Source organism: Trachypithecus francoisi, unplaced genomic scaffold (assembly GCF_009764315.1).
Source record: "Trachypithecus francoisi isolate TF-2019V2 unplaced genomic scaffold, Tfra_2.0 Lachesis_group16, whole genome shotgun sequence".
In the NCBI taxonomy this organism is placed as follows: domain Eukaryota; kingdom Metazoa; phylum Chordata; class Mammalia; order Primates; family Cercopithecidae; genus Trachypithecus; species Trachypithecus francoisi.
The window spans coordinates 75,980,451-76,007,315 of record NW_022681461.1 but is presented as its reverse complement, the minus strand read 5'-3'; the positions used below and the strand labels follow the sequence as shown (position 1 = coordinate 76,007,315).

Below are 26,865 nucleotides of genomic sequence, written 5' to 3'. Positions count from 1 at the left end.
GTCTCAGCCTCCCGAGTAGCTGGGACTACAGGCGCCCGCCTCGTCGCCCGGCTAGTTTTTTGTATTTTGTAGTAGAGACGGGGTTTCACCGTATTAGCCAGGATGGTCTCGATCTCCTGACCTCGTGATCCGCCCGTCTCGGCCTCCCAAAGTGCTGGGATTACAGGCTTGAGCCACCGCGCCCGGCCCCTATTTTTTTTTTTATATTTAAAAAAAATAATTTCCTGTTTTATCTAAAATTGAAGAGAAATTAAGCACCACTGGAAAAGAAAAATAGATTTGCATTTAAAACACAGGTCCCTAATGAGAAGAAATTCACTTGGTTGACTCAGTGAAAGCAGTCTTCTGGGACTCCACACTGTTGGCACTGTTTTCCAGCATTCTATCTGTGAACAAGCTGTGTACATTCCAAGTATATTAGGCATATTTTATGTTTTCAGTGCCATGCTTAAAGAGTACCTTGTTGTATGCTGTCTCTCCATTACGGCATGAACTCTGGAGTGTTTACTAGATTTTTTAAATGCTTCAGTTGCTAAATGAGATAAAAGTCTCAGCCAAGAACCAAAGAACTTGGATCTCATAGGACTTTGCTCCTGTTTATTATCAAAGTAATACATGGCTACATTCTTGTCATTATTCCACAAGATTTGAGGCCTCTGGAATCAAGGTACCATCTTGCTTTCCTCGCCAAGGGACTCTGTCCTCTGTGGTCTTTCTCATTTCCCAACTCTGTCTTTCTCCTACATAGATACCCACTTTTCACTCTTTCCAACACAGGTCTTCCTGTGCTGCTTTTTGTTGTTGAAGATTTTAGTTTCGAATAGTGTTTTTTTATTAGTATATTCGTGCCATTTACATGTATATTACAATGGGCAATTTGGGTGGTACAATGTTATGTCAATGTCGAGAAGGCACAGCCCAGCTACAGTCTGGAACACAGTGTAAACAATTCCATGGGGAAATGTTGCTTGGGTTTTGGAAAGTTTCTTATGGGTGTTTTTAAACGTCTTTTAAAAAGAGCCTCAAGCAGCTGCAGCGAATATAATCAGGTCACTATTTCCTTATGTTAAAGGGTTTGGCAGAGGAGAGGCCAAGTGTGAGGATGCAGGGAAAGGAAATAAATGTGGAACAGGCAGGAAAGAAACTTACTTGGCCACAGGAAGCCAGAGACCCTGGAGAGGAAATAAAGGAAAAGCAGGAACCACAAACTAGGCTAAGAACCACAGTAAACACAGTCCGAGAGCCAAGTGTTCTCTTATGACACGATCCGTGTTGCTATGTTTGCTTCTCTGTCCTTTCTTCAAGTAAGGGTGACTGTGTCCGCCTCCGGTGGTTCCCAAACCAGGCTGTCATGGAATCAGATGGAAAGCTTACGCAAACACAGATTCCTGCTCTCTGGATCACTTAGAGAAAGGAACCTGGAAATTTTCTTTTCTTGCTTTCCAGCTACTCCCAATGTAAGCCAACCTGGAAACCACTAATTTACATCTTAAAAGCTGACCACCTTATCTTAGGGAGAGGCCAACCCCTTGGAGAAGAGATGGTTTAGAAGGATGTTTTTAATTATGTAAAACACAACTGTAAGTCAATGCAAACAATCCATAGACTAACATATGCCAGTCTTAGATCATGTGCATTCTGAAAGTTGATGGTTAAAATAGTCTATGGGGGCCCGATGCGGTGGCTCAAGCCTGTAATCCTAGCACTTTGGGAGGCCAAGGCGGGCAGATCACCTGAGGTTGGGAGTTCGAGACCAGCCTGACCAACATGGAGAAACCCGGTCTCTACTAAAAATACAAAATTAGCCGGGTGTGGTGAAACATATCTGTAATTCCAGCTACTCAGGAGACTGAGGGAGGAGAATTGCTTGAATCCAGGAGGTGGAGGTTTCGGTGAGCTGAGATTGTGCCATTGCACTCTAGCCGAGGCAATAAGAGCAAAACTCCATCTCAAAAAAAAAAGAAAAAAAAAGTCTATGGATGGATCATGCCTGCTACAGAAAAGCCAATGATGATTGGCTTAATAGAAAAAAATAACCTGGGCTGGGTGTGGTGGCTCACACCTGTAATCCCAACACTTTGGGAAGCCAAGGTGGGAGGATGACTTGAGCCCAGAAATTTGAGACCAGCCTGGGCAACATGGTGAGACCCCGTCTCTACAAAAAATAAAAAAATTAGTGGGGTGATGATCCAGAGATGACCTTTTTGCCATTAAGTAAGAACCAGAGCAGGGCGCGGTGGCTCAAGCCTGTAATCCCAGCACTTTGGGAGGCCGAGACGGGTGGATCACGAGGTCAGGAGATCGAGACCATCCTGGTCTACACAGTGAAACCCCGTCTCTACTAAAAAATACAAAAAACTAGCCGGGCGAGATGGCGGGCGCCTGTAGTCCCAGCTACTCGGGAGGCTGAGGCAGGAGAATGGCGGGAACCCGGGAGGCGGAGCTTGCAGTGAGCCGAGATCGCGCCACTGCACTCCAGCCTGGGCTACAGAGCGAGACTCCGTCTCAAAAAAAAAAAAAAAAAAAAAAAAAAAAGAACCAGAGATCATTGAGAAATGTCTTACTTTGGAAATCCGTAAACATACAAATCATCCATATGGATGGTGTAAAACCACTAGTTGAGCTAGAGTAAGCAAATGATCTTTGCAGAATCTAGGAATTAGTAGACTAAATATCCCATATCCTCCTGCTTACACTCCTACCAACATAGTTTTGGAGGTTGTCTGATGCTCACCCCACTATTTTTATGGATTTTTATCTTTTTTTTTTTTTTTTTTTTGAGACGGAGTCTCGCTCTGTCGCCCAGGCTGGAGTGCAGTGGCCGGATCTCAGCTCACTGCAAGCTCTGCCTCCCAGGTTTATGCCATTCTCCTGCCTCAGCCTCCCGAGTAGCTGGGACTACAGGCGCCGCCACCTCGCCCGGCTAGTTTTTGTATTTTTTAGTAGAGACGGGGTTTCACCATGTTAGCCAGGATGGTCTCGATCTCCTGACCTCATGATCCGCCCGTCTTGGCCTCCCAAGGTGCTGGGATTACAGGCTTGAGCCACCGCGCCCGGCCTGGATTTTTATCTTGAGGCACAATGGGTTGGGATTAGTTCTCCTAGACACTTGTTGTTCTGATTTCCTATTTCTTCTGAATTCTTTTTTTTTTTTTTTTTTTTGAGACAGAGTCTCGCTCTGTCACCCAGGCTGGAGTGCTGTGGCCGGATCTCAGCTCACTGCAAGCTCCGCCTCCCGGGTTCACGCCATTCTCCTGCCTCAGCCTCCCGGGTAGCTGGGGCTACAGGCGCCGCCACCTCGCCTGGCTAGTTTTTCGTAGTTTTTTTTTTAGTAGAGACGGGGTTTCACCGTGTTAGCCAGGATGGTCTCGATCTCCTGACCTCGTGATCCGCCCGTCTCGGCCTCCCAAAGTGCTGGGATTACAGGCTTGAGCCACCGCGCCCGGCCTGAATTCTTTTTTTAAAATTATTTTTTAACTTTTGTGGGTACATAGTAGGTGGCATGTAATGTACAAATAATCACATCAGAGTAAATAGGGCATCCATCACCTCCCCAGTATTTTTCCTTTGTATTACAAACAATCCAGTTATAGTTTTAGTTATTTTTAAATGTACAATTAAAGTATTTTTGACAATTAATTTAATTTAAATGTAAATTAAATTATCACCCTGTTGTGCTAGGAAATACTAGGTCTTATTCATTCTTGCTATTTTTTTGTATCCATTAATCATCTCTACACCCTGCCTCCCCACTACCTTTCCCAGCCTCTGATAACCATCCTTCTACCCTCTGTCCTTGTGAGTTCATCCTTTGAATTCTTACCATTACATTCATTTTGCCTCCTATGCCTGGTCTTCACTCCACACCAACTCACACACAAACCCCTTCCTTGCCTTTGCTGCCCCAGACAAATGCTGTTATCAGAAGTGTAGGGGATTACGAGAAGTGTTTACATCACAACATAATACTCAAACAACTTTAAAAGTGTATATTAAATATTTTCTTTTGGCCCTCTCCGTGATCTGGAATTTCTTGTTTACTGACTCCTCTCCACCACTCTGGTCTTTCATCCAACTTGAGAGATTTTGTAAACTTCTGAATTCCAAAAATGAATTGCAGGTTCAAGTGTATAAACATTTTCTCTCTCTAAATTATCTTTCAGATTTACCAATTTGTTATCAATCTGTATGCTCATCAATAAAGTATAATCACTTGATTTTCATCATTCCCTTGCCAAAAATATGTATTTGTATTTATATATTTACTCATATTGTAGGCAAAAAAAAAAAAAAAATTAGCCCAATATTTCACTTGCACTTCTTTAATATGAAGAGTTTGAGTATCTCTTCACAAGTTCAAGGGTCAGTTATACTTATTTATCTGTAAACTATGTGTTTTTTTTTTTTGGAGACAGTGTCTCACTCTGTCACCCTGCTGGAGTGCAGTGGCACCATCATGGCTAATTGTAGCCTTGACCTCCTGGGTCCAAGCAATCCTCCCATCTCAGCCTCCCAAGCAGCTGGGACCACAAGCATGTCACCACACCCACTAACTTTTTTATTTTTTGTAGAGATGGGGTCTCACCATGTTGCCCAGGCTGGTCTCAAATTTCTGGGCTCAAGTCATCCTCTCACCTTGGCTTCCCAAAGTGTTGGGATTACAGGTGTAAGTCACCACACCCAGCCCAGGTTGCTTTTTTCCTATTGAGTTGGTAGTTTTCTTCAGTTTTCTTATTGATTTGCAAAAACTCTTCACATATGAGGAATAGTAACTCACTGTCATATATGTTGCAAATATTTCCCCCAGTTTGTTTCTTCTCTGAAATTTTCAGTGGTGCATCTGATCCCATGAGGATGCCCCTGGGCTTGGGATTACTGCTAACTTTTCAGTGAGCTCACTCGCTGTTTGGTGGGAAAGCCCTAGGGACATAGAGCTATTCATTTGGTGTGAGTGAGTCTTTTTGTTTCTGTTGTTGTTTGCTTTTCCTGCTTTTTCTTTTCTTTTCTTTTCTTTTCTTTTTTTTTTTTTTTTTTTTTTGAGACGGAGTCTCGCTCTGTCGCCCAGGCTGGAGTGCAGTGGCCGGATCTCAGCTCACTGCAAGCTCTGCCTCCCAGGTTTATGCCATTCTCCTGCCTCAGCCTCCCGAGTAGCTGGGACTACAGGCGCCCGCCACCTCGCCCGGCTAGTTTTTGTATTTTTTAGTAGAGACGGGGTTTCACCATGTTAGCCAGGATGGTCTCGATCTCCTGACCTCATGATCCGCCCGTCTTGGCCTCCCAAGGTGCTGGGATTACAGGCTTGAGCCACCGCGCCCGGCCTGGATTTTTATCTTGAGGCACAATGGGTTGGGATTAGTTCTCCTAGACACTTGTTGTTCTGATTTCCTATTTCTTCTGAATTCTTTTTTTTTTTTTTTTTTTTGAGACAGAGTCTCGCTCTGTCACCCAGGCTGGAGTGCTGTGGCCGGATCTCAGCTCACTGCAAGCTCCGCCTCCCGGGTTCACGCCATTCTCCTGCCTCAGCCTCCCGGGTAGCTGGGGCTACAGGCGCCGCCACCTCGCCTGGCTAGTTTTTCGTAGTTTTTTTTTTAGTAGAGACGGGGTTTCACCGTGTTAGCCAGGATGGTCTCGATCTCCTGACCTCGTGATCCGCCCGTCTCGGCCTCCCAAAGTGCTGGGATTACAGGCTTGAGCCACCGCGCCCGGCCTGAATTCTTTTTTAAAATTATTTTTTAACTTTTGTGGGTACATAGTAGGTGGCATGTAATGTACAAATAATCACATCAGAGTAAATAGGGCATCCATCACCTCCCCAGTATTTTTCCTTTGTATTACAAACAATCCAGTTATAGTTTTAGTTATTTTTAAATGTACAATTAAAGTATTTTTGACAATTAATTTAATTTAAATGTAAATTAAATTATCACCCTGTTGTGCTAGGAAATACTAGGTCTTATTCATTCTTGCTATTTTTTTGTATCCATTAATCATCTCTACACCCTGCCTCCCCACTACCTTTCCCAGCCTCTGATAACCATCCTTCTACCCTCTGTCCTTGTGAGTTCATCCTTTGAATTCTTACCATTACATTCATTTTGCCTCCTATGCCTGGTCTTCACTCCACACCAACTCACACACAAACCCCTTCCTTGCCTTTGCTGCCCCAGACAAATGCTGTTATCAGAAGTGTAGGGGATTACGAGAAGTGTTTACATCACAACATAATACTCAAACAACTTTAAAAGTGTATATTAAATATTTTCTTTTGGCCCTCTCCGTGATCTGGAATTTCTTGTTTACTGACTCCTCTCCACCACTCTGGTCTTTCATCCAACTTGAGAGATTTTGTAAACTTCTGAATTCCAAAAATGAATTGCAGGTTCAAGTGTATAAACATTTTCTCTCTCTAAATTATCTTTCAGATTTACCAATTTGTTATCAATCTGTATGCTCATCAATAAAGTATAATCACTTGATTTTCATCATTCCCTTGCCAAAAATATGTATTTGTATTTATATATTTACTCATATTGTAGGCAAAAAAAAAAAAAAAAATTAGCCCAATATTTCACTTGCACTTCTTTAATATGAAGAGTTTGAGTATCTCTTCACAAGTTCAAGGGTCAGTTATACTTATTTATCTGTAAACTATGTGTTTTTTTTTTTTGGAGACAGTGTCTCACTCTGTCACCCTGCTGGAGTGCAGTGGCACCATCATGGCTAATTGTAGCCTTGACCTCCTGGGTCCAAGCAATCCTCCCATCTCAGCCTCCCAAGCAGCTGGGACCACAAGCATGTCACCACACCCACTAACTTTTTTATTTTTTGTAGAGATGGGGTCTCACCATGTTGCCCAGGCTGGTCTCAAATTTCTGGGCTCAAGTCATCCTCTCACCTTGGCTTCCCAAAGTGTTGGGATTACAGGTGTAAGTCACCACACCCAGCCCAGGTTGCTTTTTTCCTATTGAGTTGGTAGTTTTCTTCAGTTTTCTTATTGATTTGCAAAAACTCTTCACATATGAGGAATAGTAACTCACTGTCATATATGTTGCAAATATTTCCCCCAGTTTGTTTCTTCTCTGAAATTTTCAGTGGTGCATCTGATCCCATGAGGATGCCCCTGGGCTTGGGATTACTGCTAACTTTTCAGTGAGCTCACTCGCTGTTTGGTGGGAAAGCCCTAGGGACATAGAGCTATTCATTTGGTGTGAGTGAGTCTTTTTGTTTCTGTTGTTGTTTGCTTTTCCTGCTTTTTCTTTTTCTTTTCTTTTCTTTCTTTTTTTTTTTTGAAAGATGAAGTCTCACTCTGTCGCCCAGGCTAAAGTGTAGCGGCCTCATCTCAGCTCACTGCAACTTCTGCCTCCAGGGTTCAAGTGATTCTCCTGCCTGAGCCTCCCAAGTAGCTGGGATTACAGGCACCTGTCACCACACCCAGGTAAATTTTGTATTTTCAGTAGAGATGGGGTTTCACCACATTGGCCAGGCTGGTCTCCCTCAGGTGATCCACCCACCTCGGCCTCCCAAAGTGTTGGGATTATAAGAGTGAGCCATTGCATCCGGCCTTCCCTCTTTTTCTTACTTTTTTTTTTTTAATTTTCTAGCCAATCTTTACTTTCTGTGGGACACATTTAGCACTTGTGAATTACTCCCAGCTGATACTTTTTGGTCTTTCGCCTTGCTAGGAGGAGGAAATAGTAAATTCCCTTTTATGATGCACTGTCTTGCCCCCACCTTCTGGTTTTCAGATCATTTCTCCAAGACACTTATAAGTCTATTTTTCAGCTTCTACTGTTCTCTAAGTTTGGGGCATGTGTCTACTGCTAGATCATTATTATTTGCTGGATTTAGTTCATTTTGCTCAGTTTGGGGAGAGAGGGAGAAGAGCTTCTCTGAACCTGTATCTAGGCTAACTTCTTCCTCAGAAAGCTATTCTTTACTTTGTGTGTTTCTCTAGAAAGAACATTCTACTTCTTGGGTCCCCTGGAGGCCACTCTTTCTCAGGGGTGTAGTTTAAAGTGGGCCAGCAGCATGGGAGAGGCAATGTGAGTAAAAATGTACACTTAGGCCACAATGAAAGAAATCTTGATCTTCTCTCCCCGCAAAAAAAATTTCCATGGAAGATTTGGTGCCCTTGATGGTATAGGGCCTGCGGGTATAGGGCCTACCATTTACACGTTCGAGTTATATTTCTCTCACATAATTAATAGCCATTTATTTTATTCAAATATGCTCCTAAAGTACATCTAGGAGAGTAAATATGCTTCTTTTATTATAAAATGTTTTCAGCTCTAATAATCGTTATTACATTAACACACATATGATGTGATGAACTACGAGCAGGCAGCGGGTGATAAAGCTAACCTGCCCATTGCTAGTGTTTCCCAAACTTTTGTGTTTTTAAGAATCATCTGGGAGCTGTTAAAGCAGTTTCATTGGCCCCGCCCCACACATCCTGGTTCAGTAAAGGTGGAGCCCAGGAATGTGCCTTTTTTTTTTCTTTTCTTTTCTTTTTTTTTTTTTTTTGAGACAGAGCCTCTCTCTGTCACCCAGGCTGGAGTGCAGTGGCACAATCTCAGCTCACTGCAACCTCTGCCGCCCGGGTTCAAGCGATTCTCCTGCCTCAGCCTCCCTAGTAGCTGGGATTACAGGCGCCTGCCACCGCGCCTGGCTAATTTTTATAGATTTTTAGTAGAGATGGGGTTTCACCATCTTGGCCAGGCTGGTCTTGAACTCCTGACCTTGTGATCCACCTGCCTTGGCCTCACAAAGTGCTGGGATTACAGGCGTGAGCCACCGCACCCTGCCGGAATCTGCCTTTTTAACAAGCACCAAGGTGGCCCTACTATCTGTGGTCTTTAGTACTGGCTTTGAAAAATTCTGGGGCAAGATATCTCAACCTCAGCATTACTGACATTTAGGGCTCAATCATTCTTTGTTGGTGGGGCGCTGTCCTGTAGATGCCGGTAGCAACCCCTCTAATCGTGACAATAAGAAATGTCTCTAGACATTGCCAAAATGTCCCCTGGGGAGTTCAATCACCCTCAATTGGGAACCACTGGCCTAGGAGAAAATAAATGAGAAAATGTTAATTAAAAACAGTGTTTACTTTTGCATGCAGCCATTCATACTCTTGCATGGATTTCATTGAACAAATTAAACAACTATTTCTGAGCATCTGGTATGTACCAAGCCTTTTATATTAAAAATATTTATTCATGGCTACCTCTTTAATAATTTGGAAGATGGAAGAAAACAAATGTTCTTATAAATTAGTATCTCTTGAGCATATATTTTCCTAAATTAGTATTCCTAATAGGTTTTGAATAATATTCTAGAACTTTAAAATTAATATTAACAAAGCATTGAGATTGCTTTAGTAAAGAAGCAATTCAGAATAAAGTTGGTATCTTTTTCTTTTTTTTGAGACGCAGTTTGCTCTTGTTGCCCAGGCTGGAGTGCGATGGCACGATCTTGGCTCACTGCAACCTCTGCCTCCCAGGTTCAAACGATTCTCCTGCCTCAGCCTCCCGAGTAGCTGGGATTGAAGGCATGTGCCACCACGCCCGGCTAATTTTGTATTTTTAGTAGAGACGGGGTTTCTCCACGTTGGTCAGGCTGGTCTCGAACTCCCGACCTCAGGTGATCCACCTGCCTCGGCCTCCCAAAGTGCTGGGATTACAGACATGGGCCACCATGCCCAGCCTTGCTTTACTCTTTCTAATAATGAAACTAATTTTGTTTATAAATTTTACACTTATTCACATTTAGGAAAATAGGAGAGTGATGAAGTACCTGCCATGATACTGTTTATAACATCTCACATCTGATGTAATTCTAAAATTCTTCCTTAGAGAGTCTATGGTCCATGTAAATAAATAACTGTGATACCCAAGCACACTCATTTTAATGTGAGTTTTTCACATGATATTAAAATGTTAAAAATAGATCAGTATGTAGGGCACCCAAGCATTTAATTCCTTAAATCGGAGACATGAGGAGAAAAAAATGAAAAGGAAGGAAGAAAAGAAGGAAAAGGAAGGAAGGAAGAAAAAGTTGAGTCAAGGCTGAAGCTCTGTCATGTCTGAGCACTGGTCAGTAAATTCTATTGAAATTCAATAGTATAAGAGACAAACAGGCGAAAAGGATGGTGAAACCATTTCCAAATACCAAGAAAAAGGAGCCTCTTGACATTCAAGAACCTGAGAACAGCTGATGTCCCATTGTAGACTTCATCCTCTTCCTTGGGTGAAAGTGTGAATAGAGCTCAAGGCAGGGAAGAAGGCTTTTCTCTGGAGGTGCTATTTATGGTGCCCTTAGCCTGGATGGGCTTTCAGGGTAGTTCCCAAGGGTATCATTTCTTTGTATTGGAAATCAGGGACCTCAGTGGGTTAGGAAAGTAGAATCAGTCCATAGCTATTGTCTTTCCCTGCTGTGTTTGACATGTAAAATTGACTCCCAGAAGAGCAACCCAGGGCCTTGTCAAGGGGTGGGGAAAACAGCAGACTGGCCTAGGGTGAATATCTAACTGAGAGTGCAAGGGCGACTTGCAAAGCTGGGGAGAGAGAATTACTGGAAAAATCATGCCTATGGCAAAGCTGAATTCAAGAAATCTGACTTTTGTGATCTTCCTCTGCTGAGAATGAATGCCGCCACCTACAGCAGAGTAAGTCCACAGCTTGCTTTTGAAAAGTGTTGCTCTCTAGGTGGGCTGTTTGTGTGTGCGTGTCCTCTCGCAGGATTTCCAGACGGTTCATTTTCAAAGGGTCATTAACATTATTTAAATATTCATGTGGGGGAGGGGATGAGAGACTGAAATTTCAGACGTCTCAAGAGTGAGGGATGGCTGGCCACCCGCCTAATACAGCCCCAGTCTGCGGATCCGCTGCCTCCTTCCCCCTCGGCTGGCTTTATTAGCACACGCGCTCTGACCCCGGGCCACCGGCTGCCACTACACGGAGGGCAGCAGGAAGGCTCTGGCGAGCCAGTGAGTTGGAAGCATCTCTGTCCACACCTCAGCCTCGGAACCCCATCGGGGGAGTCCCCAAACACGCGGCGACACCATTACTGCCACAAAGACGCACTTCGCAACCAGTTCCGGGGGTCGCTCTGACCCTAAGGACAGTCGTGGTGCTAGGTAAGGGACAAGGGGCTCTCTCCCCGCCTGAGTGGGGAACTCAGTAGCTCCTGGCATTTAAGCGCACACAGGCACTCACACACTTCCACATATGCTCATGCACACATATGTGTACACCAACACACGTCCACGTGTATACACAGCGACACGCCACCCCGCCCCAAAGCCCCGTGCGCTAACAAGTATCCACATACCCAGGCACAGCATCCCCCTGAGTTAGGAAATACTCAGCTTTGCGCGCCTCATCCATCCCTCCGTCTTTCCCTCCCTCCAGTCTCTCCATTCATTCATTTCTTGGTTTGTGCATAGATTCTGCCGAAGTCGCTGAGAGGAGAAGATGTGGGTGGATGGGGAGGAGAGGAGAGGGGAGGGGAGGAGAGGGGAGGGGAGGAGAGGGGAGGACGGCCCCCGGGCGCTGGGCTACTGGAGGGGAAGCGAGGGGGCGGGGAAGGGGCGGGCCCCGGGAGTAGGCGGGCGGAGCTCCTCGCCCTCCAGCGCGCCCCGAGGCCGCCACTCCCTGCAGATGCGCTGGCCCCAGCCGGGGGCTGCCGCTCGCCTTCCCCCGGAGTCTCCTGGACCCCTGGAGCGGGAGGCAGCGGCCGCGCGGCGCTGGAGCAGAGCCCCAGGACTGCGCCTCCGGGAGCCGGAGCCCAGAGGTGGGTGTCCAAGCTGGGGCGGGGCTGGAGTGTCCTCGGGTGTGAGGAAGGGGTGGTCGAGGAAGGGCTGGAGATCTGGGAGTCCTCGGAAGCACCGCGGGCTTTTAAAGGGCTTTTTGTGGCCCTTGTCGAGCGGAGTGTGTGCTGGGAGAGGGCCCGGGTGGAGGGGCTGTGGCCATGTGGATTTGAATTCCTAGGTTTGTGGGAGGGCCAAGCCTTTGGCTACTTTGTTCGATGCTTATCACTTATATATGCTTTAAAAAATAAACGCAGGACTCAGCTTACCCCTGCATACACACAGAGCTGGGCTGTGTGTGTCCTTTTCAGGAAAAGCAGTGAAATCAAATGTGGTCGTGGCCGCGTCTCCTGCCCCGGGAGCACTGGGAGGTGCAGCCGTTCCTTCTAGCTCGCAAGGAAGGCGTGGGTCCTGCCTTTTGGGTGGTAGAGCCGGGGGCATTTTCGCAAGTCCAGAACTTTTCAGAGAGACTGAAGTCAGGAAGGACCCGGCCCCGGCCCCAGCCGGAGTCTTTCGGAATAGGGTCCAGGGAGCTGAACTCGGGAGATGATGCAGGAGGAGCCAGCAGCCTCTTCTGCCCTGGGAGGAAGAACGCGGTCCGGGTCCGAGCTGAGCCAGTTCGACCTGAGGCTGGGACCTCAGCAGTTAGAATGTGGTATCTTATCCGGGATAAAGCCGGAGTTTGCGTCTCTGTGGGCCCTTCTTGGGGACACTCTGGGGTATGGGAGGAGCAGACCGTGGGGGAGAGCACTGGGCAAGCCGTGCCTGTAGTGTCCGTAGAGGCGCGCCCGCAAGGGCCAGAGCAAGGAGACACTGCTGGCCCCGAGAAATCCCAGAGAAACGGAGTGGACGGGAGGGGAATAAAACGGAGCCCGAGAGAGCCGGAATCCCGCAGCAGGGAGCTGTGGTGCTGGTAGCCGGGTGAGGACTGAAGGCAAAGGGCGAGACGGCGTGCAGCCGGGCTGCCGAGCTCTCCAACCCGGATGCCAGGCGCTCACTAGCCCGCGGGATCCCTCCCGACCCACAAAGAAGGCGTCTGGGAGGTGACTTGTTTAGAGAGATGGTGGATTCCCCCTCTAGACCCAGGAAAGCCAGTTTCCCGTGTAGGGTAGCAGGGTTTTGGCTCTGATAGGCTGCGTGGTCAGATCAGACTTTGACATATCACTAACCTTCCCTGTAGCAGTTTTAAATGCAGCGCAGGTGATTTGGGAAGACTTCCTAAATGTATAATATTTCTCTTTGAAAAGAAACTTCACCTACTCATAAGTCTATACGCCTCTCTCTGTACTGCATCTTGGAATCTGTGAACAAGCCCATGTCTCCCAGGAAGTGCTCTTCTATCTCAATTCACGTTTCACAGGCTCCTGGAGACTGCATGAGTACAAACTCCTCTCACCATTGGGATCCCAGGGAATTTGCTTCCTTGTCTTTTGTTCTGATTAGAGTTCATTTAAGCATCACACTTGTCTTTCTGGAAATGTTCTTAATTTAAATTTAACTAAACTTCTCTTTCTTCCAGTCTGGCAGCTTCCCCAACATTCATGAATACAATTTCATAATAACATGTCTAGAAATGAGGTGTATCCAGTAAGGAGTTTACTCTGTTTCTTTAAACATAAAGACTTGGCCTAAAGAGTGTTTCAAGCAATGCTCCACTGCCAGCTGTCTCCTCCCCAGTTTTGATCCTTGGATCTTTCTTTTTCTTTCTTTCTTCTTTTTTTTTTTTTTTTTTGAGATGAAGTTTCACTCTTGTTGCCCAGGCTGGATGCAGTGATGTGATCTCAGCTCACTGCAACCTCCCCTTCCTGGGTTCCAGCGATTCTCCTGCATCAGCCTCCCGGGTTCTTGGGATTACAGGCTCCCACCGCCACACCCAGCTAATTTTTGTATTTTTGGTAGAAACAGGGTTTCGCCATGTTGGCCAGGCTAGTCTCCAACTCCTGACCTTAGGTGATTCACCTGCCTTGGCCTCCCAAAGTGCTGGGATTACAGGCATGTGCCACCACACCCAGCCTGGCCCTTTCCTTAAAGGACATCTTCTCCTTTGAGTGGAGGCACACCAAGTTTCCTGCAATTATCTTGGACAGCACCAACAAAATAGTCCTGGGCCAGGGACAACAAAAGTAATGCTGCCTGTCTCCCAGTCCTTTACTTAACAGACTCTGCTGGAGAGTTCATTTCACTTTCTTTTTGGGATGCTGAGATGCTAGGATGAGAGGAATAACTGGGCTTTGAGATGGGACAAACATTTTGAAATACTCATTGTCTCATAGTTTTGGCATGACAGTTGGCACCACTTCCTGCCTGCGGAGTTTGAAGTTATTTCACTTTCATAAGTGCCTTATTCTGACTCAGTAGCCTCAGGACCTCAGGCTAATAAAGTGAAGTAGGTTGTCTTAACTTCGTTATCAAATGAGGGGAGAATGAATCCACTGGATTTATTTCTATAAGTTTAAATATTTTCTTATAGAACTAACATCAAATATTACTTCCCAAAATGTAAACACTTTGGACTTCCTAGTCATTGTAATTAGATAATTACAATCATCTAAACAATAACCATTACAGATTTGGTGAGCTCTTAAAATACCCATGTCCCAGATTTGTATCATGGTTATTACCAGCCTCTGCTTATTAAGGTAATGAGAAATGTTTCAGATGAAGATGAAATTAAATTTGGATGGAGGTTGTGTTGAGGAATTTTAACAGTTGAAACAAGAGCATGCTAAAAACTTACTTCTGAATACCACGGATAGACTGTTTAGTTCCAGTCTTTAGTTTTATACACGACTCAGCACCAGTAGAATTGGTGCTCTATCTTGAATTAGCTTTTGGAATGATTGTTTTTGATCTTGAGAAACAGTACTCACTGCTTAGATTGTTAATCAGGGATTCTGTGTCAGCTATTGGAAGTTTGGAGTAATTGATTAGTATCCTGATGAGCTTCAACAATTTCAGTAAGTTTGGGTAGCAAATTGTGCCTTTGTAAAATTTTTTTTTGAAACAGAGTCTCGCTCTGTCACTCGGGCTGGAATGCAGTGGCGTGATCTCGGCTCACTGCAAGCTCTGCTTCCCGGGTTCATGCCATTCTCCTGCCTCAGCCTCCCAAGTAGCTGGGACTACAGGTGCCCACTACCACACCCGGCTAATTTTTTGTATTTTTAGTAGAGACGGGGTTTCACTGTGTTAGCCAGGATGGTCTCGATCTCCTGACCTTGTGATCCATCTGCCTTGGCCTCCCAAAGTGCTGGGATTACAGGCATGAGCCATCGCGCCTGGCCCACCATTTTCTTTGTACTGTGCATACTCAACACCCAAAAGCAGAATTTCTATAAAGCTAAAAATAAAGGAACAACTTCAGATTGTCTCACTGGCATGAGCCTTACCCAGCAGCACTTCGGGTGGCTTAGGCCTCAGGGAAGAATGTTACCGTGGATCATGATGGGAGTTCAGGTAATCCATATACATGTGTATCTTACTTTGTAAAATAATCCCCTCTATGAACATGTAACACTACTGTTCACATTTTGGACATTTTCCCTTCAAACACATTTTTCATGAGTATATTATAGGAAAGTTAAAACCATCTCTCTTCTATTTATTTATTTATTTATTTATTTTTGAGATGGAGCCTCCCTCTCTCCCAGGCTGGAGTGCAGTGGCACTGTCTCGGCTCACTGCAAGCTCTGCCTCCCGGATTCACGCCATTCTCCTGCCTCAGCCTCCCGAATAGCTGGGACTACAGGCGCTCGCCACCACACCCAGCTAATTTTTTTGTATTTTTGGTAGAAGTGGGATTTCACCATGTTAGCCAGGATAGTCTCGATCTCCTGACCTCGTGATCCACCCGCCTCGGCCTCCCAAAGTGCTGGGATTACAGGCGTGAGTCACTGCGCCTGGGAAAACCATCTCTATTCTAAAAGGAAAATCTACCATTTTGCTCAGAGAGAAAGTTACTGAGTTTGTCTATGTGATTTTAAGTAGTATTTGATTAGAGTATTAAAGAAATGGGATACTTCAAGTAACATAACACCTGATATTTAAATTTAAGTTTTAAAAATGTATTTCACCCATTGTTAATGTTGTTAATGAAAGTGTTTCTAAGTCGTAACCCCTGGTTAGCTATTCTGCCTTCTTGCCTTGATAAGTTGACTGGTGGTGAATGTGCTGTTGTCCTTCCAATGACAGCTCAGGATTTTGTGGTCGTCTCAGCATAATATTAGCGTAGATATGAGTTGTGATTTTATAGGATTATGGAACTGTAATTGTGGAACTCCTGCAGGGCAGACTCTGGAGGCTAGTTTTTTAGAAAACTAAAATCCCCAGTATAAACTTAATTTCTGTCATTTGCCCCATTTTCTTGAAAGTTGAGTGCCAGAAGAGAAAAGGATCAAGTCTCTCTTTTCTTTCTACAATAAAACAGAATGTACTTTCTCCAGGGCTTGGTTCTTTTTCCTGTTGAGGTGGATTCTGAGATTGAGGAGGGGCTGGAGAAAACAGAGCATGAGGGAAAGAGACTGAGAACATACTCAGGCTGCCCTCGCCTCTTTTTCCCTTTCGTGCTCCTGTCTCCCATCTACAGCACCAGGGCTACCAGTCCTTGTAGGGACAAGTTAGAGTAGGATCAAGAGACATGTAACTGGACCAGGCGCGGTGGCTCACACCTGTAATCCTGGTACTTTAGGAGGCTGAGGCAGGTGGATCACTCAGGGTCAGGATTTTGAGACCAGCTTGGCTAACATGGTGAAAACCCGCCTCTACTAAAAGAATACAAAAATTAGCCAGGTGTGGTGACAGGTGCCTGTAATCCCAGCTACTTGAGAGGTTGAAGCAGGAGAATTGCTTGAACCTGGGAGGCAGAGGTTGCAGTGAGCCGAGATGGAGCCACTGCACTCCAGCCTGGTGACAGAGCGAGAACTCTGTCTCATAAAAAAAAAAAAAAAAGGAAAGAAAAGAAAGAAATGAAAGAAAGAGAGAGAAAAAAGAGTCATGTAACTGAAATTTGTTCCCATCTTGGTGATAGTCTCAGAGTGCCTCGCATAGGCCATGCAACTGGAGAAGGTACCCTGTGGAGGCAAAATGCTGCTGCTGGGGTCCTTAACCAGGTAGAGAGGGTGGGTATGAGGATGTGATGATGTAGCTTTTTTTGAGTAGGTTTGAGGGGTTGGGTTTTTTTGTTGGTTTTTTCTTCTAAGCCTTGGAAGCATGCATGAACTGGTTGAGGGGGGTGTGACATGAATGCCAGGGAAGGGGAGAGACCCGTAGAACTTACTGGGGAAGGCCACTATGCTTTGAACCCCCTTTTTTTTCTTAGATATGGTCAGGGGCTTTGTGGTTGTTTTTGATGCCTGATTGGAGCAGATGGGGTGGCCAGGCCAAATACACAGATATTGTAGTGCCCCCTTTATCCAGAACCATGACGTGACCAAAGCACCCTAGCACCTCAGCCAAGTTCTCTGTGAGATCTTGGTCTGTCACATAAACAAAATCTTAGTTCATTCATCTATACAAATGGAGATACCAAAACCTACCTGTTTCAAAACTTGTGTAAAATCAGGTGGATATGGAAGCACCTTGTACATGTTGTATTCCCCCCAAAGCTGGTTGTTCTTAAATTAACCAAAGCCTTCTTTCATCTTCATTACAGATGCAAATGATAAGTAAACAGTTTTTAAATTGTTTATTTATTTATTTATTTTTTGAGACAGGGTCTCACTCTGTCACCCAGGCTGGAGTGCAGTTGTGCGATCATCGCTCACTGCAGTCTGGAACTTCTGGGCTCAAGCGATCCTCTGGTCTCAGCCTCTTGAGTAGCTGGGACTACAGGTGCATGCCACCATGCCTGGCTGTTTTTCTATTGTTTGTAGAGACAGGGTCTCACTACTTTGACCAAGCTGGTCTTGAACTTCAGAACTCAAGCAATCCTCCCACCTCGGCCTCCCAAGCAGTTCCACAATTACACTCCCAAAGTGCTGGGATGACAGGCATGAACCACCATGTGCTAGCCTAAAGTTAATACTTAAAATGCTAGCAGTTGTGCAGCAGATCAATTGTTCATCCTTCACATGGATTAAGTAGCTTTGAACATGGAAATTCTCTAAGCCTGACTGCCCCCCTCCCCTGCTTTGGGGGTCTCTAGCTGATATTCTGTTACCCCCAAAGCACTTGCACTATTGGTAATTCTTCCATTTTTCATTACTTGATCCTTCTGTAAACTTTGACTAAGTCAGGAATTGGTCCTCATTGGGACAATGGACCACAATTTTCAGAACGATAATCCTGGTTTTTAAATTTTTTTTAAATTTTTATTTATTTGAGACAGAGTTTTGCTCTTGTTGCCCAGGCTGGAGTGCAATGGCGTAATCTCGGCTCACAGCAACCTCCACCTCCCGGGTTCAAGTCATTCTCCTGCCTGAGCCTCCTGAGTAGCTGGGATTACAGGCGTGTGCCACCATGCCCAGCTAATGTTTGTATTTTTAGTAGAGATAGGGTTTCACATGTTGTCCAGGCTGGTCTCAAATTCCTGACCTCAGGTGATCTACCCACCTTGGCCTCCCAAAGTGTTGGGATTACAGGTGTGAGCCACCATGCCTCTTTTAATGAAAAGGCAAGGGCACTACTCCTATTCATTAGTGCTCTACCCTTACGACCTAATCACCTCCCAGAGGCCCCACCTCCTCATTCCATTATATTGGGGATTAGGCGTCAACGTATGAATTTTAGGGAGACACAAACATTCAGACCCTAGCAGGGACCCTGGAAAGATTCTCATTGTGCAGGGTATGGATAAACAGTGATGCTAGAGCAGTTTTTCCAGGGTTGTCAGAGAGGGCTGAACTAGAAGTTTCCCCACTGTGCCTGGAGTGCCCTGGGTTGGTTGAGTGTAGGGTTTAGAAGATAATTTTGTCAGGACTCTTAAGTTTTTAGTCTTTTATGAGTTAGAAGAGTGTGGTTATGTAACTGCCACCACACCACAGCAAGTTCCCGCAAGAGAGAGGATTCCTCAGGTGGCCATCCCATCCAGACTCCATGGCTCTTTCCAGGGCATTTGTGGGAAACCTGTGGGGCTAGGACTGAGCTAGACTTTTTCTGTAGCTGAGACTGGTCCTGCAGACCCATTAAAGGTACCTTGCCATCCCCCAGTAGGGGACAGAGAGGGACCCTCATTTGCCCCTCTTCCCGCCCAACAGTTCCCTGACTTCATCCTTAATGCATAGCTCATCCAGGGTCCTCCTGAGCTCCCACCTGGTGAGGCGTGTGTAGAAGGTGTGAGGAAGGCCAAACCACATTTTCCTGGCAGTGGTTAACTGACCGTTTTCAGCCCGCCTCCCAGTACAGCTAACTGCATCAGCTTACATTATCAAGATGGCATTCCCATGGTGGGATAATACAGCATCTTACTTTGTCTGAAGTGATGCCTCCCTTAAGTTTTTTGATGCCTCCTACAAATGGAGAAAGACACCATTGTTTAGCCATTTTTATTTGGGTGGGTTGGAGGAATGACTTTCCCAAAGGAATAAATCTTAGTTAATATTCCAGAAAATTCAAGTACTTCTCAACCCTAATTGAAAGGCACTTTCAATTAAGTTAAAATCAAGGTGGAGTTCATGTGCCATGTGCTGTGTGATTCTAAAGCCATATTTTAGCTTGGCAAATTAGTATTTTGCGTCAGAACATTTTATACTTGCAAAGGTTAGCAAGAATTTTCCTCAGACACAATTACAGATGAGCAGAATTTATTCATTTTTGGGGAAAAAGTGAACAGACTGTATTTGGAAACTTAGATCCTATCCAAAGCACTTGATGATTCCTGTTTGGGATCATTTTTCCTTTAGAGAATAGTTCAGATCAGTATTAAATGCAGGGCAGAGATGGACTCAAGAGTGGGACGCATTGCTTTTGAATGGAATCACAATGTGTCAAATATTCTTTCTGTGGTATGTTTCATTATCAAAACAATCTATAGCCTCCAAAGGATGACAGGTGTTATAGTGTGAGTGGCATAGAGGGTGTTGAGATAGAGGAATGAAAACAGAAGAAATCTTTCCCTCTCCACTCACCATTCATAGAGGAACTAAGTTTTACCTTCTAGGGAATTCCCTGTAATTCCCAGGGATGCCTTGTTCTTGAGGTTCCCACGCAGGGTGGTAGGAGGAGCTAAGTGGGAAGGAATTTATATTTCTTGAGTGTCAGCTGGTAAGTTGGTTGCTTTACCTCCACTTTTTTAGAGACAGGGTCTCACCGTGTCACCCAGGCTGGAGTACAGTGGCGTGATCATAGCTCACTGCAACCTTGAACTCCTACCTCCACTATTTTACTTAATCTTTAGAGTCATCATCATTTTTCAAATGGAGATACTGAGGCATTTGGAAGTCACATAACCAGCCAGGTGTCCCACAGCTACATAATGTCAGGTCAGTTTTCCTACCCAGCTCTTTTTTTTTTTTTAAGAGAGTCTCGTTCTGCCAGCCTGGAGTGCAGTGGCGCCATCTCAGCTTACTGCAATCTCTGCCTCCTGGGTTCAAGCGATTTTCCTGCCTCAGCCTCCCGAGTAGCTGGGACTACAGGTGTGTGCCACCACACCCAGCTAATTTTTTTTTTTTTTTTTGAGATGGAGTCTTGCTCTGTCGCCCAGGCTGGAGTCCAGTGGCACATCTCGGCTCATTGCAAGCTCCACCTCCTGGGTTCACGCCATTCTCCTGCCTCAGCCTCCTGAGTAGCTGGGACTACAGGCCCCTGCCACCACGCCCAGCTAATTTTTTGTATTTTTAGTAGAGACGGGGTTTCACCACGTTAGCCAGGGTGGTCTCGATCTCCTGACCTCGTGATCCACCTGCCTTGGCCTCCCAAAGTGCTGGGATTACAGGCGTGAGCCACGATGCCTGGCCCTCTCCTTCTCTTACTAAGCCAGTGCTGTAGGGGCTTGCTACTCCAAGTGTGGTCTGGGTACCTGCAGCATTCCTGTCATCCAGGAGCATGTTAAAACTAGAGTATCCTGAACCCCATCCCAGACCTGCTTAATCAGAATCTGCATTTTAGCAAATCCCTAATGATTCCTGAACTTGTTACTGTGTGAGGAAGCTCTGCTTAGAGGAGGAAGGTCTGGCAATTACCACTATGCATCCTGACCAGGACTCAGGACTTGAATCCATGGACTGGACCCGAAAGATTGGCCTATCTCAGTGAGGGAGGAAGGGTGCTACTAGAATCTAATGGATAGAGACCAGGGATGCAGCTAAATACCCTACAACACACAGGACACCCCCTTCCACCAACAAAGAATTATCCTGCACAAGATATCAATGGTGCTGATGTTGAAAAACCCTGGTCTAATTGTCTAGATCTAGAATTCACGTCTTGTAGATATGTTTTGGTAGCCTCAGATGTATGCAAATCTCTAGGAAGTAGATCTTAAAGGAGTTGATACAAATTGCAGTGTGCTATGCAAATGGGAATCTTTTTATTGGGACTTGAAAAGAGAAAAAGAGTTTAAATTGAAGCATGAAAGATTTCCATTAGAGTTTCGACAGTGTCAGACTCTCAAACGATAATATCAAGGATGCAGTGGAAAAGTTTCTAAGCATGTACTGAGTACCCACCACTGAGGGTGCTACAAGGTAACATTCCCTCCCATTCCCAATCCTGCCTGGCAACAGTGCCTTCTGTTTCTTTGTTTTATTCCTAAGACTTGCCCTGGTCTTTGTCCTACCTTTCAGTTCTCAAGCAAGATATGCTGGGTCAGTTGTGCCACCTGGAGGCTGGGGGAGGAATGCAAATAAATGAATAATTGGTAAAGGGAGCCAAAGCCCTGTTCCTGCCATCTTTTCCTCCCTGCCTGTGTGAATCCACGCCTCACTGTTTCTTACTCAACTCCTTCAATTCCACGACACTGTAGCCACTTCCACTGGTGGACACCTATCCTCTCTCCCTCCTCCTTTCCCATGCTCTTTAGATCCTGGCCCAGAACATCTGAAAAGATCTGTCCTCCATCCCCCGTCTCTCTCCCTTTTTTTCTTCTCTTTCTTCCTTTTTTTTTTTTGAGATGGAGTCTCACTCTGTTGCCCAGCTGGAGTGCATTGGCACGATCTCACTGCAACCTCTACCCCCTGGGTTCAAGTGATTCTGCTGCCTCAGCTTCCCCAGTAGCTGGGATTACAGGCATGTGCCACCACGCCCAGCTAATTTTTGTATTTTGGGTAGAGACAGGGTTTTACCATGTTGGCCAGGCTGGTCTTGAACTCCTGACCTCAAGTAATCCGTCTGCCTCGACTTCCCAAAGTGCTGGGATTACAGGTGTGAGCCACCGCACACAGCTGATGGAAAATGTTTTAAAGTGAAATTATATCCAATAAAGAGCTCCTGTCATTCATCCAGTTGTGAGAGTCCCTTTGAGAGTTGCCAAAAATGTCTGCTATCTTGTTTTTACTCTTAAATTAACTTGCTCTTTCTCGAAGTACAGAATTCTAAAACAGAGTTGGTGTTTTTGTTGTTGTTCTATTATGTCTTCCTGCTTTTTTTAGTTGTTTGTACTAGAAAAATCATTTTCTACTACTTTTTTGTGGATATTATCCTTGAAATAGGTTATTCTAGACAAATTTTGGAACCCAAACTGGATTTAAGACCAAGGCATTCCAAGAAAAATAAAATCTTTTTGCAATTTCTATGCATCATCTTTTCATAACTTTCATTCTCCCTTGCAAAGGAAATGTGGGGCTGTGGATGTGAAAGGAGGTGTGGGCAGTGACTGGTCAGCTGCAGAACATTCAAGCCTGGCCTTTGGACTCAGAGGCTAGGGCAGAAGAAGTCAAGAGTGCTAGGCTTCTGGCCAGAGTGGAATGTGTCTTCCCAGTACTGGGAAGCCTGTGTTTTTTCACTCACCATCTGATCTGCTCCAGAGGGCTATACATTAGAAAAATAGGGAGCTATGGGGAAGGACTGGGGGGGGTGGGGATCATGAGAGCAGTGTCTATGAAGGATTATTATTTATGCTCAGAAAGGGAAGATTTGGCACCTGGTCATCGATTTTTAGTACAGTAATTGTCTTGAGAAGAGTGTTTGAAAATCAATGTTAGAAACAATTTTTAAAATACATCAGTCTTAAAGGTACATAAACGAGAGGAAGAAAATCAGAGACTGGGGCCGGGCGCGGTGGCTCAAGCCTGTAATCCCAGCACTTTAGGAGGCCGAGACGGGTGGATCACGAGGTCAGGAGATCGAGACCACCCTGGCTAACACGGTGAAACCCTGTCTCTACTAAAAAATACAAGAAACTAGCTGGGCGAGGTGGCGGGCTGAGGCAGGAGAATGGCGTGAACCCGGGAGGCGGAGCTTGCAGTGAGCTGAGATCCGGCCACTGCACTCCAGCCTGGGCGACAGAGCGAGACTCCGTCTCAAAAAAAAGAAAATCAGAGATCAGGGTGTCTGCAAGATGGTCTACTAGGCTTTTTATTATTGTAATTTGTGATTGAATGCCCTCTGTGGACCAGGTAATTTTTTTTTTTTTTTTTTTTTTTTTTGAGATGAGTCTTGCTCTGTTGCCCAGGCTGGAATGCAGTGGTGCGATTTCAGCTCACTGCAACCTCCGCCCCCTGTGTTCAAGTCATTCTGCTGGCTTGGCCTCCCAAGTAGCTGACACTACAGGTGCGCACCACGATGTCCGGCAAATTTTTGTATTTTTAATATTTACCACGTTAGCCAGGCTGGTCTCGAACTCCTGATTTCAAGTAATCTGCCCACCTTGGCCTCCCAAAGTGCTGGGATGGGCCAGGTAATTTTGTTTTAGCCTCATAACTACTCTTTGGGGTCCTTGGATAGTTTTTAATTCCATTTTGAAGATGAAAAAGTGAGATGAATTGGTCAAGGTTAGGTCCACAGGCCCTATTTTTTCCCCCTTGCATTGTTTCTGTGCTGGGTGAGAACTGGTGCTGAGACAGCTGCTGTCTCCATAACCTCTCATGAGGAAAGAGGGTCGATGGGTCCAGGAGTTTTTGTTTGTTTATTTGTTTGTTTTAGATGGAGTCTCGCTCTGTTGCCCAGGCTGGAGTGCAGTGGAGCGATCTCACCGCAACCTTTGCCTCCCAGGTTTGAGTGATTCTCCTGCCTCAGCCTCCTGAGTAGCTGGGAATACAAGTGCCCGCCGCCACGCCCAGCTAATTTTTGTATTTTTAGTAGAGACGGGATTTTGCCATGTTGGCCAGGATGGTCTCCATCTACTGACCTCATGATTCACTTGCCTCAGCCTCCCAAAGTGCTAGGATGACAGCAGGAGTTTTTATTCTAAATATTAAGTTAAGCTTACAAGTTAAGCTACTTGTAAGCTGTCTGAAGATCTGTTTCCCTGAATGTGCAGTTCCTTAATTTTAAAGGCAATCTCTGCTTGTATGTCTTCTTACAGACCTTTGTCCCATTAAGGTAACCTCCTCTCCCAGCCCACACCCTCTAAAGTACCTTGTCACATCTCATGAACTCCACAAGGGTCCTCTTGGGCATGATAATGTGTGTCACCTCTTGCAAGATCCACTAAACCCACTTTGCCACATGTTATGCTTTTCAAAGCCTGCCTGGAAATACACTAACAAGAATCATTGTACAACTAACTTGCAAATACTTGAACAAATACAGATTAACAATTACTGCAGCTTTATGAAGAATGCATCCAAACCAAGGACAGAGTGAACAGAGGAAGACATAATACAATGTATGGGTACAATTTAATAGAATCTTGAACCTTTAACATGAGCCCATTTTCATCCATGCATTGTGATCAGGTTTTGTTCAGAAGAGTGTAACTTAACTTTGAAAAAAACTACACATTTTTATGTGTTTTCAGTGAGTTTAATCTTCCATAAGCACAGATACTCTGTTATAAAAGTGAGTTTAAGCTGCTTATTGATAATTAATGTTGACTGAAAGTCAGGCCCTATTTCCAGCGTCATATGTGGATTGTCATATTTAACCCCCATAATAACGTTTGATAAAGATACCACTATTTTATATATATATCTTTCTTTCTTGAGACGGGGTCTCACTCTGTTGCCCAGGGTGGAGAGTAGTGGCATGATCTCGACTCACTGCAACCTTTGTCTCCTAGGTTCAAGTGATTCCCCTGCCTCAGCCTCCCGAGTATCTGGTACAACAGGTACACACCATCACGCCTGGCTAATTTTTGTATTTTAGTACAGATGGGGTTTCACCATGTTGGCTAGGCTGGTCTCAAACTCCTGACCTCAAGTGATCTGCCTGCCTCGGCCTCCAAAAGTGCTGGGATTACAGACGTGAACCACCATGCTGGACAAATATTTTTATAATTTTTTGTTACAGATGAAGAAACAGACACAAGGGTTTAGGGCAAGGGTACACAGCTAGTGGCAAAGTCAGGCTTGGAATCCCTATAGGCTAGTGGTTAGAGACAGTCTCTTAATCATTCCTGTTTTTATTATGCTGCCTTCTTAGTGCTTAATACAAACTAAGCTTGCGCTCTCCTTTTACTATGGTTGGGGGTATAAATCTCAGTCCATAAACAAAGCCTTACAAAAAAATAGCATTTAAATAAAATTTTATTTTAAGTTCCAGGATACATGTGCAGGACCTACAGGTTTGTTACATAGGTAAATGTGTGCCATGGTGCTTTGCTGCACCTATCAATCCATCACCTAGGTATTAAGCCCCACATGCATCAGCTATTTATCTTGATGCTGTCCCTCCCCACCCCACCAAGAGGCCCCAGTGTGTATTGTTCCCTTCATATGTCCATGTGTTCTCATTGTTCAGCTCCCACCTATAAGTGAGAACATGCGGTATTTGGTTTTCTGTTCCTGCATTAGTTTGCTGAGGATAATGGCTTTGAGCTATATTCATGTCTCTGCAAAGGACATGATCTTGTTCCTTTTAATGGCTGCGTAGTATTCCATGGTATATATGTACCACATAAAAAATAGCATTTTGAAACTTATGTAAATTAATTTTATCTCCACGCCTTCAATCTGTCCCACTACAAGAAAATGTAACCTATTATTTTTAGACACACCCACCCTAGGATTACATGCAGGGCCTAAGGTTTTAGAATGTGCTTGGTTGTGGGAAGTGGTCCATCCAACACCTGTCTACAATGGTTTCAACAATGATTTCTAGCACATGTGTTATCTTAGTTTGCTAGGGCTGCCATAGCAAAGTACCACAGCCTGGGTAGTTTAAACAACAGAAATCTATTTTCTCATATAGTTTTGAAAGGGAATTAAATGTTGGGACCCCAAACTCATTTAGCCGAAGGGAAAAGTCAAGCTGAGAACTGGGTCACGCAAACCTGCCTCCCCTCTTTGGTTCCTAAATAAGATGGCTACAAGATGCAAAGATAACCTGCCTTCCCCATATTTTGCCCAAAGGGAAATTCCTGGTGAGCTGTTATGACTTCACCATGGCAATGCAAATTGATAGCTTATCTTATACAGGTGGTCACCCAGGCCCTGCCAGACTCAAATGCATATCTGATTGTTCCCCTACCCCACTGTGTCTGTGCTATCTTATGTAAAATGCAAATGCTCCACATTTTTTCCTCTGCCCCTTTTGTTTATGTGAAAACTGTGCTTCTCAATATCCCGCCTTTTCTCCTTTAAATTTGGAGTCCTCAAAATTATCTTTGGAGAAAGGCGTAGATCTGTCTCCCAGGCATGTTCTTAACTTTGGCAAATAAATCTCCTAAAATTATTGAGATTTGTCTTGTCATTTTCTTCCATTGACAGAGGCTAGAAGACCAGGATCAAGGTGTTTGCAGGGTTGGTTGCTTCTGAGGGCTGTGAGGAAAGGTTCTGTTCTAGGTCTTGGCTTGTAGATGGGTGTCTTCTCCCAGTGTCTTCACACTGTCTCTCCTCTGTGTCCAAATTTCCTCTTCTTTTTTTTTGAGACAGTTTCGCTCTTGTCGCCCAGGATGGAGTGCAATGGCATGATCTCAGCTCACTGCAAACTCCGCCTCCTGGGTTCAAGTGATTCTCCTGCCTCAGCCTCCTGAGTAGTTGGGATTACAGGTGCCCACCACCACGCCCAGCTAATTTTTTTTTTGTACT

At 45.0% G+C, this 26,865-nt stretch overlaps 1 protein-coding gene across 5 annotated transcripts in view; it reads left to right on the top strand.

Annotated features, from left to right (window-relative positions):
• The window catches only part of PALM2AKAP2 (PALM2 and AKAP2 fusion), a 402,567-nt gene that overhangs the window by 270,358 nt on the left and 105,344 nt on the right, over positions 1–26,865 (top strand). The window contains exon 1 of one of the 5 annotated variants that reach the window (XM_033237857.1): positions 11,556–11,790. The exons of the other annotated variants lie outside the window; for them this stretch is intronic. The gene's annotated coding sequence lies outside the window, so the exon portion shown is untranslated. Of the gene's footprint in view, positions 1–11,555; positions 11,791–26,865 lie in introns of those variants that run through there. 5 annotated transcript variants of the gene reach the window in all.